The sequence below is a fragment of the Pongo pygmaeus genome, chromosome 14, assembly GCF_028885625.2.
Source record: "Pongo pygmaeus isolate AG05252 chromosome 14, NHGRI_mPonPyg2-v2.0_pri, whole genome shotgun sequence".
Taxonomy (NCBI): domain Eukaryota; kingdom Metazoa; phylum Chordata; class Mammalia; order Primates; family Hominidae; genus Pongo; species Pongo pygmaeus.
In genome coordinates this window covers 46071645-46089544 of record NC_072387.2, presented here as the reverse complement: position 1 = coordinate 46089544, position 17900 = coordinate 46071645, and the positions used below count along the sequence as shown (strand labels likewise).

The 17900-nt window shown below is 34.5% G+C and overlaps 1 long non-coding RNA gene across 1 annotated transcript in view; it reads left to right on the top strand.

Annotated features, from left to right (window-relative positions):
- The first annotated feature begins 3543 nt into the window (after nucleotides 1-3543).
- The window catches only part of LOC129011728 (uncharacterized), a 49328-nt gene continuing 34971 nt past the window's right edge, over nucleotides 3544-17900 (top strand). The window contains exon 1 of the long non-coding RNA XR_010123542.1: nucleotides 3544-3664. This is a non-coding gene — a long non-coding RNA (uncharacterized LOC129011728). The remainder of the gene's footprint in view (nucleotides 3665-17900) is intronic.

Here is a 17900-nt window from a genome sequence, read left to right as displayed (position 1 = left end):
ACATATTTCTTAAATATATTTAAACATTTATTTCAAAGTCATTGACTGCTAACTACAACATCTCTATTACCTGTGTCTTTACTGTTGTAATTTTTTTTGTTTGTTATTTATTTTTTTCCCCACTGGTAATCACATTTTGGTAACTATCTGATGATTGTAGATATTTGTTCACAGGACAAACACTGTATATAAAAAAAACCTCAGAGACTCCATATGATGTTATATTCCACCAGAGGATGTCTCTTTTTCTTTGTTAGGCAATAATTTGAGTTGCTGATTACATCAATTAAATCCAAGGATAAACTATCTACAGATTGGCTTAGAGATTTAGTTTGGATCTGTCTACTTCCAAGTCAACACTGTTGTTCTAGCATATACCTCCTTTGTTTTAGAAAAAGAAATTAGCAAGTAGCTATCTCATCAGTCTCCAAATTCTGCAGAAGATTAAACTCTGAATATCAGATTTCCAGCTCAGCTTTCCAACTTCTTACCAATATGGCTTCAAAATCTGGCAAATATTTTGAGGGGGAAATTGGCAGTGAGATTCAGGCTGTACTCCTTTCCTATAAGGTTGGCTTCCTAAACTATGTAAAATTGCCAGAGATTTCACTCTGCTTCTTTAGAAGGCTAATCCCAACTCCCTCGCCTTCCACAGAGACCCAGATTCAGCAAATGACCCTTGGGTAATATCAGCCTCAAGTTTCCAAATTATTATTCTAGTTTAACATGACCACTAAAATTGCTACTTTAGCTTCCTCTCCTCCCAACAGAAGCTGTTTGTCAGGACTAAGCTCAACCATTAGCTTACCCACTAAATCAGCAAATAACCTCTGGGGTGGGGGTGGGGTAGGTGGGGTTGAAAATCCATTAGAGCACAGATAGTTCTTCACTCTCTGGAACGCTAGTTCATCCCGTGATCATTCTTTATAGAGTTCTCTGTGGAAAATTATTTATGTAATTTATTTAGGGTTTTGTGTGCGTGTGTGTTTTAATAGAAATGTTGCTCTGACGTCAGCTGTTTCATCTTACCAAGAAGTAGAAATTATCTTTCCAAATGTTTTAAGCTTTGAAATTTTTTGATCCTGACTCTGTGATTTGTATTATCAAACCAATCTAATAAAAATTTATCGTTTTTAGTGTTCTGAATATTTAATTACATTTTATCAAATATGCCACATCAGCCTTCAAGATCCGTATCCATCCTCCTTTTAAGGGTGCCTCCACATGCCCTCTGCTGTTGGTAATCCCTTTCCAGTTTAGAACATGTGTTTATCCTAGAAACAGTTCCAAAGCTTTTGGGATGTTCTCATTAGCTCATAACAGCCAGGAGGAGGGACGAAGGTTTATTGTATAATTTGGGTGATTAAGATAGCGGAAACAAGAGAAAATGTCGGAGTTTGAGAGTTAACAGTGGTAGAAAAGCAGATTAAAGCCTCTGTGGAACTGATAAAAAGCTAAGAGCTAAATGAGAAACCAGATAAAGAGGTCTTACTGGCATAGAAAAATAAGATTCACAAGAGTAAGCAAGTGGAAAGACAGAAACCTTGATTTTAATTATTTTGTTTGGATTAGGTAATTTATATTTCATTAAATATTTTTTAGATGACACACACACAATCTAGAAATAGTAAATAAAATGTTTGGTGGAAATAAGTTTTATTGTTTGAAATAGGGACTAAAAAGCAGAATACTAAACACCAAACAATACCAAAGTTTTTACCATGGAATAATGCAGAACAAAGCCTATAAGACATGGAAATACTGACCATTTCTTTGTGCAATATAATATGAATGGAAAAGATTATAAAGTGGTTAAGTAATTGGTTATTGACTTTTGTATGTAGCCTCTGACATCAATTGGGATAAAATAAAAAACTATAGTGAGTCCAAATCTCTTTCATTAATTGGGTCCATTGCCTTTCCATATGCCTGATTCTATCATGGGTGATTGGTCACAGACAATAATTAACATGTATTAGAAAAACACTTGGAAAGAAACAAGTAAAAATGGTTTCTGAAAGGCCTGTGGCTCAGAGTGACAGTGTGATGAAATACAAAGATGATAATTTCATCAGGAAACAAGGTTTAAATATTTGAATCAAGGTGTTAAGGAATCCCTGCTTATCAGGTCTCTGTTTTAATAAAACTTGACCAGACTGACTCCATCTTGAAGTGAGGAAATGGGTACTCACAAGGCATCTGTAAGGTTGGTACTTATAGTCTGAAAATAGCCATATCCCAAGCTAACCACCAATTATAATTACAGAATATACATGGCCTTACAGGACATCTCCCACAATCATGCAGAATGTCCAGATGTCCTAAAACTACTGCCCACTTTACTTGAAACTAATGTTAGTGAGCAAGTTAGGTTGAAGAATTAATGGTCATCAGTAACACTAATAGCCAGTATCTTTAATGAGCACATTCATACATTTAAGTTTGATTATAGCTCCTTATAGTTCCTTATCAATAGAGACACTTGTAACAAAGAACGGCACATCCCTCCTCCTGCTTTCTGAGGACATTCTACCTTTAACGGAGTAGTTGCTAATAAACTTGCTTCTTTCATTGTGCTCTGTGACTCACCTCAAATTCTTTCCTGCGCGAGATCCAAGAACCCACTCTTGGAGTCTGGATCGGCACTCTCTTTTCTGGCAACTAAGGGGTTATCAATTTGGTTTTGAGTTTAAGTCCTAAGTTGTATAGTACATAGCACTCTTTTCTTTTTTTTTTTAATACAATTTTGTAGAGGTAATGAATAAACATGGTACAGAATACAGAGAACAGATTAACATATGGTTAAAACACAAATCTGTTCTCTATCCCTACCCATTCTTTCTAAGTTTCGGTATTGTTTTCAACAAATATACAATGCATATGTGTGCCTATTTATCAATCGATTGATTAATTCATCCTACACATAAAAGGTAGGATATCAAACCTATTTTTCATGCCAATCTTTTTTAGCATTAAATACATTATGAAGATGTTTTATATCAGTATATACAGAGCTACTTCATTCTTTTTTAATCCTCCTAAGCTCTGTAGAGGATCTCTTCTTTTTCACAATCTGGTCTCATAGTTTGTCCATTAAATTTTTTATCAAAGAGGGAAATTTAAAAATGCACTTGTTTAGCTACTAGTTAGTATCTTCCATAGTCCCATAACTGACTTCCTTTCATGTTTACCATATATAATAATTAAATACTTTTTCAAAACTGGCAAAATTTACTTTTGTTTCCTTTATTAATTCAAAGTTTGAGAACCAGGATTTCAAAAAATGTATGGCTGTCATCCAGTTTTGAAAATGCTCTGCCTTAAGAGAAATGGGGAGAAACATGGAGAAGTAATTACTAGGTTAAAACTGACATCCATCCAGAAAGCTAGTTACCCAGCTGAGAGACCGCTGTGGATTTCATATCCATTAACTCTGAGAGCCTCTACAAATATCATTTGCATGTGTGCATAGTCTCTTGGGGATTTGGTCTGACTTGACCAGTTTGGGAAGCTGACAGGCACAGATTCTTTAATAAAAGAGCATCTAAACTAAACTGTAATCCTTCCAGGCTAGTAAACCACTTGGACAAAAATGGCCAAATGTGATCACTGAGTTGGAACAGAGAAAAGTCATCATGTGAGGAGCCTTGAGCTACACATTCTGGTAGGTTCTGTGAACTACACGAATAAGCTGAGATTATTTGAAATGTATTTTAGTCAACTACAAAAGAAAGAAAAGAAAGAAAGGAAGAAAGAAAGAAAGAAGAAAGAGAGACAAGAAGGAAGGAAGGAAGGAAAGGGAAAGAAGAGAGAGAGAAAGAAGAAAAGGGAGAAAGAGAGAGAAAGGGAGAGGGAGGGAGGGAGAGAGAAAGGAGCGAGGAAGGAAATCATAAATAAAGACAGTTAATGGGCTTTGTGTACCATGTCACAGAAGTTTAAAATAATAATTAGTAGCATTTGTATTTGTATGATGTATTTTAAATCTTACAAAATACATTCACAAATCCTTATTCAATTAAATATTTGAAATTTTGTGCACTCCATATGTATGAGGATAACCACAAAGGGAATTTAGTGATTTGCACACAAACATGTTCACATAAGACATCTACCTAAGTCTGATGTTAAAACCTTTAATAAAATTATTACAGGGCAGTGAATTGCAAGGAGTCAGGGATGAGGAGGGAGCTGCTTCTGAGGTGCTGATAAAGTCTGTTTCTTGATTTGGGTGTTGAGTACTTTGGTATAGTTAATTCTTAAAAAGCCACTGATCTATACATTTATGATTTATGCACTTTTGTAAATTTTTATTAGAGTTCAATTAAAACATTTACATGATAAAAGATTACAAAAGTAATACATGCTTCAAAAATGTTAAAATATCAAGCACAAATGTATTGAACTCTTCAGTGCTAACACATTTTTTAGTGTATACATTTTCCATTTTTTTCTATTCATATGTGTATGCACATATTTCAACAAAATATACAATCATAATGTGGCACTTTTTAATAATTCCTTTTTCACTTTATGACATATTGTAAACAAACATTTTTTCACTGATAATACTTCTAAAATGGCATTTTATTGATTTTCTGTATATGGTCATATTATCATTTATTTTGGGTTGCCATTTTCTTCTTCATAGAACACTGAAATATATCAAAATGAATTGGCACTTTTGCCTGTTCTGTTAGTGCCCTTGTGCCCTTCTCTGGAAGGCTATTTTTGCCCTTCTTACTCCAAAGCATCTAATCAGTTCTTTCCAAAATCTTGCTTAATCATTTAAGTTACCTAGCAATCTGAATGTAGGACTCTCCAAGGATTATTTCTGTTTTAAAAGAGATTTTATAGAAAGAGAAGACATTGAGGTCCTGAAAGAATGGAATAATAATCATGAAAAAATAGATGCTGCTGTGGATATCTCAGGGCAGTGGAATTGGTCTAGACCATTACTACTTCCCTAATGCAAGGACTGGCCTTGTTTCTATTTAAAGTAAGTTCTTGTAGACTGTAAAACTTTTCATGACAGTAAACATGATATTTGAATTTCAATTTAGGATCATTTAAACTGAAGCATAGGAAATTGAAGTATATACACTTCTTATATATTTCCAGACCCATATTAAAGAAAAAACATGGAGTTGTAGATTTACATCTTCACTATAATTATGACTCCACTCTTCTTTTTCTGTAATTTAAAAATGGATTTCAATATTATGTTTCAAGATTTTGGTGTATACTCTTCTTAACACTAGATAGTTTGTGTTATCTTTTGTGGGAGTTGATCATCACTCTTTTAGCCATGTCTATTAATCGTTTTTTAAATAAGCCCAATATTGAATTGTAACCTCATATAAATGTATGCATGTTAATATCTGAATTTTATTGTTAGACAGGTTTCGGGGGTGTAATATTTATTTCTTCTCCCTGCAGCCAATAAAAAATAATACTAATAAAAAATAAATGCATAATTTAACATAAATTAAATATATAACTAAATATAAATATATAATAAAACACAAATTTAATAAAATAAAATATAATAAAACTTACTATAAGAATCCATAATTTTAAGTTACAAGCAATTTTTAAAATTTCCATTATATTTATTTTTACAATATAAATATAGCAACTAATTATTCTGATGATTTAACTTCTTAAAAATTCCAAGATACTTGAAAAATCCAAACATGTAAATATTAAAACAGAAGTTACTAACTTGAATTTTAACACAATTTCACTACACTTTTTATTGCTAGTCATTTTTCTTATATTTCATAATAGATTGTGATTGACAGTTAACAAGCAGAGTCTTAATTCAGCCAACTTTGAGCAAGATGGATATTAGAAGAGACAATATTTCCTTCCACTCCCTTCAGTCTCTCCTCAGTCTTCCACTGTCTTGATAAAATCCTTGGGAAGAAGCTTTTATTCCATCTCCACCACTCATTCATCCTGTTCCATAAAAGTGTGACCTAAGGAAATGGACAATATTAGTGTCTGACAGAGCGCCTTGGTTCTACAAGGAATTTGCCATCTCTTCCTCGCCCACCCCCTTGCATTTTATTAGCTCCCATTGTCATGAAGAACTCTCCAGTTGTATGGCCTAGGACAGGATGGGTCACAGTATGCAGTCCATTTTTACTATTAGTAGCTGAATTTTCACCCTAATCTGATTGCTTGTCTGTTTCCCACTTTGTTGGAACCTGAAAAGAAGGGATATGACTAATTAGCCTCCTCCATCCATAACCCTTAACACATGCAATGACACAAATATAGCCTAAATATGGCTGGGCACGTTGGCTCAGCCTGTAATCCCAGCACTTTGGGAAGCCAAGACAGCGGGTCACTTGAGGTCAGGAGTTTGAAACCAGCCTAGCCAACATGGTGAAACTCTGTCTCTACAAAAAATACAAAAATTAGCTGGATATAGTGACGTACACCTGCAATCCCAGCTACTTGGGAGGCTGATGGGGAGAATTGCTTGAACCCAGGAGGTGGAGGTGGCAGTAGGCTGAGGTCGCGCCACTGCACTCCAAGCTGGATGACAGGGTGAGACCCTGTCTCTAAAAAACTGAACAAGACAAAAATATATATATAGCTTAAACACGCTGTCATAGGGTAACTCTATGTTCCATCAAATGATTTGGAAACATTGGATTTTTAAAGAGATAGACAATTAAAGGAGAGCTATAAAAACTATTAAAATTAATCATATAGAAATATTATAACTCAGTATACAATGTTTAAAATCAAAATTTTGACAGATGAAATTACAAGGGACTACGCAGCGAACAAGATTCAAAAATTAGAATGGAGTATCTTTGAATCTGCATTAAATACCGACACAGGTATATATAGCTTAAACTCCACAAGACCAAGAAAATTACGATTAAGGTGCAAATTTTCAGAGGTAGAAAAGGGCAAGGAGACATTTGAACTCCCACTAACCAGAGCGAGAGGTCTCATGGGTTACCAAGCATAGTTAGTAAAAACCCCAAAAACATTGCACCATAGTCATGAGGTTTAATTATCTCTAGAATAAGCTTATTACAGACCTGTCTTGTAAAAACTTAACGTCGAGATGCAGAAAGATAAAACTTATCTGTAAGTCACTTATCTTTCGACCAGATCAAAGTCTAATATTCTTTTTTAAAAGGTAAAAATTCCGACACTGAAATGCATAACATTTACAATATATAGTACAAAATCAAAAATTGCTAGATATACCACGAAGCAGGAAAAGGTAACGTGCCAGTAGGAAAATAATCAGTCAATAAAATCAACCCCAAAGTGAAAGTTATTAAAGTATTAGCCAAAATATCCTTAAGGATTTAAAAGAAAAATGTTACGAGGAAATGCAAGCTATTTAAAAATAAAAGAATGAAAACAAATGTCCACAATGGAAAATTCCTAGATGGGATAAATTATAGATTAGATATTATAGGAGAATAGATAATTGAATTTGAAGACATAACAGTAGAAACTAACAAAAGTAAAACAAGGGGAGAAAACAATGGGAAAAAATGGGCAGAGCTTCGGTGACCAGTGGGAAAATAAGTGGCCTAATATGCATGTAGTTGGCACCTCAGAAAATCTGTATGTGTCAATGACAGAGAGGTAGGCAAAAATTATTTGAATTAATAATAATAATAATAGTGATTTTAAAAATGTGTTTAAACTATCAACCTGTAGATCAAATAAGATCAACCACAGCAGGATAAAGACAAAATAATTCACACCAGGATACATTACAATCAAACTGCTGGAAACCAGTGGTAATGAAAAAAGCCTTACATCGGTCAAAATCATTAAAAAAAAAAAACCAGTTATAAGAATTACCACAGAATCTGGTGCATATACACCATGGAATACTATGCAGCCATGAAAAGGAATGAGATTATGTCCTTTGCAGGGAAATGGATGGAGCTGGAAGCCATTATCCTCAGCAAACTAACACAGGCTCAGAAAACCAAATATCACTTGTTCTCACTTATAAATGGGAACTGAATGATGAGAACACATGGATACATGGAGCGGGGCAACACAGACTGGTGCCTTTTGGGGAGGGTTGGGGGAGAGAGAGCATGAGGGAGAATAACTAATGGATGCTGGACTTAATACTTAGGTGATGGGATGATCTGTGCAGCAAACCTTGGCACACGTTTACCTGTGTAACAAACCTGCACATCCTGCACATGTACCCCTGAACTTAAAAGTTGAATATTTTTTTAAAAACTACCACAGAATCTTCATGAGAAATTTTGTAAGGAGAAAGAAAATGAGAAAGCAAAGCTAGAATCGTGTAGCGAAAAACAATATCCTTCAAAATTGAATACTATATAAAGACACTTCCAGACTGATGAAAGCTGGGATTATTTGTTGCTGGATTTACACTGCAATAAATCATAAAACAGTTACACAGGCAAGAGCAAAATGACTCTTAATAGAAACTTGGATCTATATAAAGAAATTAAAAGTGCTGGAAATGGTGCATACGTGGATAAATGCAATAGACTTATTTTCTTGCTATTTAAATCCTTTAAAATATGATTAACTGCTTAAAAGTTAGAAACATTGTATTGTGTCATTTTTATAAAGAAGTAAAATACATGATGACAACAGCACAAAGGAAGAGAGGGAGAAACAGGAGACTGCTGTTACAAGGTTCTTACTATATAAGTGAAATGGTACATTCTTATGTGGAGATATACAGTGATAATTTAAAGATGCAAATTGTAAAGTCTGGAACATCAATCAGATCATAAAAGCAAGGCCTGAGTATTTACTGTAATATAAATTTAAACTCTGCACACGTGTGTGCATGCATACATGCACACAGACCTAGGTGAAAACACAGGAATATAATCAGCTCCAACATGTAAACATTAATAATAACAGAGCTGTAGCAGCTATATTAATACCAAGCAAAAGCTTAAATATGGACTATAAAATGTATTTTAAAAAATACTAAACAAAGAAGATTCTAGAATAGAAAATATTACCAGGGATGAAAGGGAACATTTCATGATGATGTAATAAAGATATCAAATCATCAAGAAGATATATCAAGCATAAGTGAATGTTCACCCAACAGCACAAATATAGACAACTGATTTTTGACAAAGTTGCAAAGTTAGTTCAATAGAAAAAGAAGTCTTTTCAACAAGGTTAGAACCATTACTAGAAGAAAACATAAGAGAAAAATTATGATCATATACAACACCAAAAACATGATGCATAAAAGAAAAAAAAAACAGCAGGTTGGTCTTTATCATAATTGAAAACTTCTTATCTTTGAAAGAGATTGAAAAGAAAAACCACAAACTTCCAGGAAATACTTGCGAAATACATACATGACAAAAGACTTGTAGTTATAATGTATTAAACAATCTCAAAACTCAGTAAGAAAAGGTACAGTTCAGTAAACAAATAGACCAAAGATGTAGACAGAAATGTCACTTAAAAAGATATATGAACACCCAGTAAGCACATGAAAAGAGGCTTGGCATCACAAACCATCAAGGAAATGCAAATTATAAAATGACGATGAGTAGAACTACGTGCCGTTAAAATGGCTAAAATCGAAAAGGCTGGTAACGACAAGTTTATGGATATGGAACAACTGGAACTCTCTTATGCTGCTGGTGGGACTGTAAAATGACAAATGATTTTCTCCAAAATATTCATTACTACCTAAGTAAGAATAGGAAAGAATGAGAAAAAAGCAATTTTGGCTACCATTATCAGGATGAGTTACATGAAAGATTTAGTCAGAAAGGAGAAGATATTCCCCATGAGGAAACAGCAAAACTAAAGGAGGAAACCCCTGTAGAAAGTTTGTGCAAAGTGACTTGAGTTCTAGTTTTTGTTCAGTAATGAGCAAAGCTTAATAGCTTTGCCACTTGATCTCACTTTCCTGAAAACAAAACAAAACAGAACACATAACGTTCTAAAACCAGTCTCCAGGGCAAGGTTGATTTACACCTCTGCAAGAAATGACAATATCCCAGGTATAAAATGTTCTAACATGTCTGTTCAGTGTTCTTACACCCATGAGCTGATATCAATGTCCTACAATGGGAAACCATCTAAGGCAGAGAATAACTTGATAAGGATCATGGGAATAGTTCATATGTGACAGGATAATGTGACAGAATAAAGAATGCATTTTAGATTGTTCCATGGAGGTTCTATTCAAAAAATAAAAATGTTTTAAAGCCTCATCGAATAGTGAAATGAATTGGACATTGAAACCCGATTGCCTGGTTTTAATCCTGGATCCTATGTGTCTATTTCTTAGTTTCTCTAATCTTAATCACCTTCTATCGGCTGGGTCTTTTTTTGTTGTTGTTCTTAATATAATTAGACTCATAAACTAGGAGAGATGAATTAAATCGTAGAGAAAGTGGGAATTAGACAATTGTCATCATCTTTTCCAGTCCTAGGATAGCTAATAATTCATTCATTTCTCTTGATATTCAGTGTCACTGTTTCTTTGCTAATAGTTTTTCCATATCCTTAGTAATTCAGGTTAATACAACAACATCTTTGCAAGTTTTCTAACCTTACATTCTTCCACTTTAAGGCATCCTATATACTACTGATATAGTCATTTTTAAAGCAACAAAACTATGCCCACTAGGTCCCACATAAAAAATTTTATCAGATTTTTATTTTTTGACAAACCAAAACCAGAAACTAAAAACTAGACTTTTAAAAAAATCAAAGACAAAATTGTTTAAACATAGCAACAGCATAGCAGGGAATCTAAAACGTTCCCAAGGCAATCAGAGAGAAGCCTATAGCTCCAGGATCAGGTGATAGCTTAGAAACTTTTCTGATTTAGAGTTATAACAGTCTTTTAATGTCTTGCTTTGAGGCACCAGATACAAATAACCCCCATACACACACACATACATACACACACACTGTGACATACATAGTATTAGTAGATGGCATCTTTAAAAGTAAAGAGATATAAATACGATTTAAAATACAATAAATATAATCATGACAACAAATTGAATAAACATTTAAGATGGTAGGCAGGGCTGCATCCATGTCTGTTGAGGTCAATTCTAGGTCTGAAGGCAGGAGAAGCTGCCAGAAATTCATTTCCTATGGATAACAGTACTAAAATTGCAGTGAGAATCAGGCCCAGTATTTAATACTAGGGACTGAAGTAAAGCTTCCTTCTTCATAAGAAGTTGCTAAACCAACTGGCCATATTATTTCTAGGCTATGGCATAAGTAAATCTACGTCTATAAACTAGAAGAAGCAGAAGTAACTTCACAACATACACCTGAGCCAACCTACCCACTGGTTCACTGCCTGGGTCCACAATACTGTTATCACTTTCAGATGGGGCATGAAGCTGGCAATCAAAACATAACTTCTAAGACCAACAGAGACGTGAGAATGAGCTCAAGGAAAAAGGGAGAGGGAAGAACAAACTTTAACACAACATAATCCCGCACTCACCCATATCTCAAAACGTGATGAAAACTGATGCTAAGAAAGCCAACAAAATCAACAATGGGAAGACTCGCTCCTCTCAAATGGACATGAAATGTCAATCAGAGTGTAGGGTCCTCAAATAGCTATTTTTTAAATTTAAGCAAAAAATTATAAAATGAAAATAGGCAAAATAAAACAAGTGTGTATGTAAATAAAACAAATTAAAATATTTAAATAAAATAGTCATTAAATCTGGGAGAGAAAGGGAAAGGGAGAGCAACTGCTAATGGATACGAGGTTTTTTTGATGGATAATAAAAATATTCTAAAATTATATTATGATGATGCTTGCACAAGCCTGTAAATGTGCTAAAAATGATTAAATCATAAACATTTAAGTGAGCTTTATGAGTTGAAAATTATATCTCAATGAAGCTCTAAAAAAATCATTAAAACTTAAAAGTTTCAATAGAAAAGTCAGACTATAAATCCAATACAAAGAGAATTACCATATTTCATCAATTCTAACTTATACATATTCTTCAATATTTTAACATCTCTGAAATCAGGAAGCATCTCATAACCAATGATGACTACAATCACTATCACCTAGGCAGCTCTTACGATGAAATTGTCACTGTCTCACATCTCACATGTGTGAATTTCCTTGTATCTATGCCTTTATTTATGTGATTCATTAGTCCCACACATACTTGATATAACTGCATCTAAAATGTCTTCAAAACATTACACTTACTATTATTTTGTTCTTAGAGTCATTGAAAAAACAGCAGGGAGTAAATTTGATATTAATATAGCAAATAACATTGCAGGAAGAAAAGTCACAATTCAATATTTTCTTGCAAAGCAAAACAAAATCCTTTCAGAATTCTAAGTGAGGAAAATGCCCATATATTAGAATCTTCATTTCATTCTGATTGCAGGAAAAAAACAAGATAAAATGCAAATCCCAGGAAGAGGCATATTTGCTGCAAAGTTAATAAAATTTAAGCTTTAAGGCATCTCATTTGTGCAGACTTCTAAGACCCTGTCCTTATTATTATTGGTTTTTACAAAGGATCACTCCATATTATGAAACTGTAGACCCCACAAAACCAGAATCCAGCCCTGTCCTCAGAATGGGTGAAAACAATTTTTCTTAGTTGACTGGTATGACAGATTTGTGTCGAGCAGGGCTGTTATATATGTGGCAAAAATCAATATCTCAGAAATATACACTTAATCTCTCATATCATGTAGTTCAATTGGAGGAAAAGTACAATTACACATTTTATTAATTTTTTTTTTTTTTGAGATGGAGTTTTGCTCTTATTGCCTAGGCTAGAGTGCAATGGTGCAATCTCGGCTAACTGCAACCTCCGCCTCCCGTGTTCAAGTGATTCTCCTGCCTCAGCCTCCCGAGTAGCTGGGATTACAGGCGTTAGCCATCACACTTAGCTAATTTTTGTATTTTTAGTATACATGGGATTTCACCATATTAGTCAGGCTGGTCTCGTACTCCTGACCTCAGGTGATCTGCGTGCCTTGGCCTCCCAAAGTGCTGGGATTACAGGCCTGAGCCACCACGCTCGGCCTAATTTTTAAAAAATTAATAAAATCCCATTTCCTTCAACATGGCTCAAAATTATACTGCCAATGCTAAAGATGCTAATGAGATCAGGTTCAATAAGCAGTATATCACTGTGATTCCATTCGTAATTGATGGTCAAAAGTTGTTACTATACTTAATTTTAAAAAGAAAAACAGTTCCTAAGAATGAGAACTTCCCCCCAAAGAGTAATTGTATATGCCCCTTAAAGAAAAAAAAAAAAAAAAAGAAAAAGAACGAGGGCTGGGCTCAGTATTTCATGCCTGTAATCCCAGCACTTTGGGAGGCTGAGGTGGACCAGGAGATCAAGATCAGCCTGGCCAATATGGTGAAACCCTGTCTCTCCTAAAAATACAAAAATTAGCCAAGTGTGGTGGCGCATGCTGTAGTCCCAGCTACTCAGGAGGCTGAGGCAGGAGAATCGCTTGAACCCAGGAGGTGGAGATTACAGTCAGCTGAGATCTTACCACTGCACTCCAACCTGGGTGACACAGTGAGACTCCGTCTCAAAAAAAAAAAGAAAAAGAGGAAAAAGAATGATGGCTGAGCTAATAGAGGACGGGCTGACAGTCCTCTATCTATCCCTGGAATAGATATCAGGGATCTCCACAGTACCCACCAAACATGTGAGTTATTACATTTCCTATCTCTATACCTAAGCAATGAAAGAATAGACTCACCAAAGTTGAGTGATTTAGTTGTTATCCCTGGTGGCATGAGTGAAAAGTTGCAACCAACTCCGTAGTGACATCATGAGAACTTACGTTCATACTGAGGAAGAGGAAATTAATTTTATTCCTAATCTACCTTATAGAACAAGTTGACCTCCACATTCCTGGTTTTGCCCAGATGGATCACATGTTTTCACAGCCCAGGACTCTAAACCAGTTAAGCCGCAGAATAAATGTGCATTTCCTTCTCAAATAATCTGAGATGATCAATCCCTCATTGTGCTTAAGCCTAGTACAAATTGTGAAATGGATCATCTTATTGCTATTTTTGGTGATCTCGTAGTTTCCTCTTGGTGCCAAAGACTCCATAGTATATTCACTCATACTTATTCACTCATCTACTTATTCACTCATACTCTTGATCTCATCCCTTTTTCAAAGATCAGCATCTTAATAGTCAACCTTAACTGCAGAGTATATTGAAGTTGAAAGAGACTCTAAATTCTCCAAGGTGTCCATTGAGACATTGTCATCCTGGGACTTGAAGTAAAAGGGCAGAGGTCACTTGAATTTTCACTGAGGTTTCTAAGTTACTTGAATTTTCACTCAGATTAATCAACTATCCCAAGGGAGATTGTCAAATTACCAGTTGCTTCTGCAACTACGTTTAAAAAAATTTTTTTAGCTTAAAATTAATATTATAATTTCATTTTTATACCTTTAATATGTTTCTTATTTAATGTATAATTTGTAGTCTCCATATTTTCTGATCAAGCCACCATTTTGGATTACAACATTCAAGATTTCAATAGTATCTGTTGTGTGGTTTGCACAAATCATTTTTTTCCCCAAATTTCTCCCTGCATGCATGAATTAATCGTGTTTTGGGGGGTTTTAAAAAAAATTCATACAAATGTTTCCAGTAATTTTTTTTTCTGGAGCAGATTATAGGAAATTTTCTTTTTTCTTATTTGAGGTCAGATTTTTTTGTGTGGAGTGGGGTCCACCAAAGGGAAAACAAAAAACAAAAAATCAGGCACAGAACAGCTATATCATGAGAAAGAGGCCAAAAGCTATATTCTATCTGTTGACTTATGTGTAATCTGTCTTTATATCCAGTGGAAATTACATTTTATTTTCCCTACTAATATCATGGTGAAAAATACCACAAGAGAAGAAAATCAGAATATACCTTACCAAATAATCAATATATGAGAAGTAAAACTCAGACATATCCTATCATTCAACAACATAGTGAAATTAAAATTTTTAGACTTTCTTTGCCTAAAATATCATGCGGGAAGAGAATAAAACAACACAAAATTAATACATATTACATATTTATTGGTGACTATGTTTTTAGTGCAAACCTTTTGCTTATGGATTTTGCTGCTTGTACAGTCACTGGAAAATTGTGGAACAGAACTTGAAACTTGAAAGAGAATCAAAAGTTAGGCATAAACCCCGAAGAGTCCCACCCAGCAATGAAACACATTCTGTCCAGCCACAAGTGTTTACCAGATGACTACGTGTGTCTGATGACAGTCTGTGGTTGGACTATCACACAGTTTATAGATTTTTTTTTCCATTGATGGGTTTTATACACAATGAATGAACTTTTCCCAACTTCTCCACTCTTAATGAAGAATTTTTTTTCTTTATTTCTCAGATGTCATCTTTACTCTGAATTAAGGATGTGGTTTCTGCTGCCTTGCTCTTCTGACGTTCTTACATTTTGTGATTTTTTTTCCCTGTTTCATAAAAGTTTTCTCTGAGAAACATCACACTGCTGATGGCTGCTAATGGGAATGTAGATTCATATCCAGTATTGGGAAAGAGTAAGAAAATGTTGTAACATATTATCCAATAGACACATTCCCAAACCTCACCACTACTGGTGCCATAGAAAATTATTACTGTAGTAAAGAAAAAAATAAACTTACAAGGATTTTTCTAAAGAAGATTCTGTGCTAGCTTAAGAAGTCTATACAATAGACATGTGTCTAGTCTGTGAAACTGAGGACAAAAAAAAACCTTGTGTCAAAAAGTTTCAATCACCTGGAACAATGGGTAAAGGTGCAAAAATTCCTGTTGTATTGGTCAGAACACAAGTGAGCCATGACTAGACAGAGCAGAGTTAGGACTTCATCTCTGTGCTCTAGACATTGTATTTTTATTTGGACTGAGGATCTTTTATTCTAGTCTTTGGGGAAACGAATCCGCATCCAATTTCTGGCATTTTATTTCTTACAGTAAATTGATAAATCTCTCTGAGCACCTGTATCTTACATTAAAATTATTGGAGAGACTAAATAAAATTACATATGTGAAGAACCCAGCATATGGGTAATCAAAAAAGTGTTAGCTTTTCTTCTCTTAAGAAATTTGACAGACTTATAGCACCAAAGTTGCATTTTAGACTCAGGGCAGATCCTTTCTTTCCTGAAAACTTCAACGTTCTTTCCTCTTTGTGGTTTCTATACTGTTTCTTCAATCCATCTTGTCCTTGCAGATTGATGCCTTTGTGGAAGAGGCATGAGATCAAAGGCAATAGGAGAAGACCTCTCAGCAACTGTTGGAAGCTGTGAAACCATTGAACAGTGGTGTTCAGCTTATCCTATCAGAGAATGCCAAATGCCATCAATTAGGGAAGCCTAGAAGCAGGCTGATTGGGTCACGAAAGCCCAGAAAGACTTGGGTAATGAGAGCACAGATTTGAATTTCCCAAAAAGAATATTAAGATTTAAAAGACAAGGGACAAGTGTTTCCACAATCACTTTAAATGTCTTTCAACCCAAAAAGCTATATATCCTGACAAACCACCCATCAATTGCAAGGGAAAACAATGACATTTAGGAGCATGCAAATGCTCAAAATATTTTCCTTCCATGTACCCCTTGTCTGGAAGTTACTAGATGATATATTATATCATACAAGGAAATTATCCAAGGAAGAGGAAGACATGGCATTAGGGGATAACAAGATGCACAGAGAAAGGTAAGAAATGCACCAGGTAATGGTGAAGGAAATTCAGAGTGGAGAGGAATCAAGAGACTATTATTTTCCATGAAAAGTCTTGTAGAACAATTTGCCTTTTTAATTCTTTGCATGTAACTTTGATAATAAAAATTATACTTATATAAATTAAATTCAAATCTCAAAATTCTTATGACAGTTCTTATATATATGTTTGCAGAATAAGACAGATTTGTCTATGGAATTCTTCAAAGCAGCATTGGATTACTCTAGTTAACCCAAATGTCTGCTTTTAAGTATAGGGCTTGAAATGATATTCTCCATGCAGATAGTCTTTCTCTCAATTAGAGAGATTTTACTTGTAAATATTTCCCAGAATAAAATCACCATAGATTACCTGGAAAGCAGTTTACTCTACCTCTTCCTGCTTCAGAACATGAAGTTGTTTGAACAAAACTGGATTCCAGTGTTACCAGATGTGGAAAGTCTAGACCCTGCCGTGCAGAAAGTGTAAGGAGAAAGTTCTTCCTGTCAAAGAGCTACATGAATGATTTGTTATCCACAGAGAGTCCTCTAGAAATGGCTCTGCATACACACCAGACACCTGCATGGTTTCAGTCAGAGTTAGATTCCACACTAACATTCAGCTAAGACCCACTTTGTAATCCTAAATCTGCTTGAGCTAAAATAAATATTGTTCTACTTTGAAAATTCTGGCAATGTCATACCCCAAGGCCTAGTCATTAGATTTAAAAACATTTTATTCATAGGATTTTTAAAAATTCTGTTTTCTTCTGTAGAACATGAACTATTTGTTTTAATACGTGACAATGTTTGCCTTAGCAAACAAAAAATAGACATATCTTTAATGGAAAGGCCCATGAAACAAGAAATCAAATAATGTTAACTAAAGGCAAAGGATTTAAGAAAGATAAAATGAAATGTCCTTTTTCATTTATTGACCAAAAAAATACATTTGAAGTTAAAACTAGACTTTCACACTATCAAATGCCAACTATAGACCAAATATACTGCTAACCATGGTGTACAAAAACAGAAGCATTAGACTAAAATCAATGTTCGGTACAGTATTGCTAATTTACAGAAGCATCTAAGTCCTTAAAGTAAAACCATTTTACTAATGAGGAAATTATAGCTGAGGGAAGTTAAACCATTTGCCC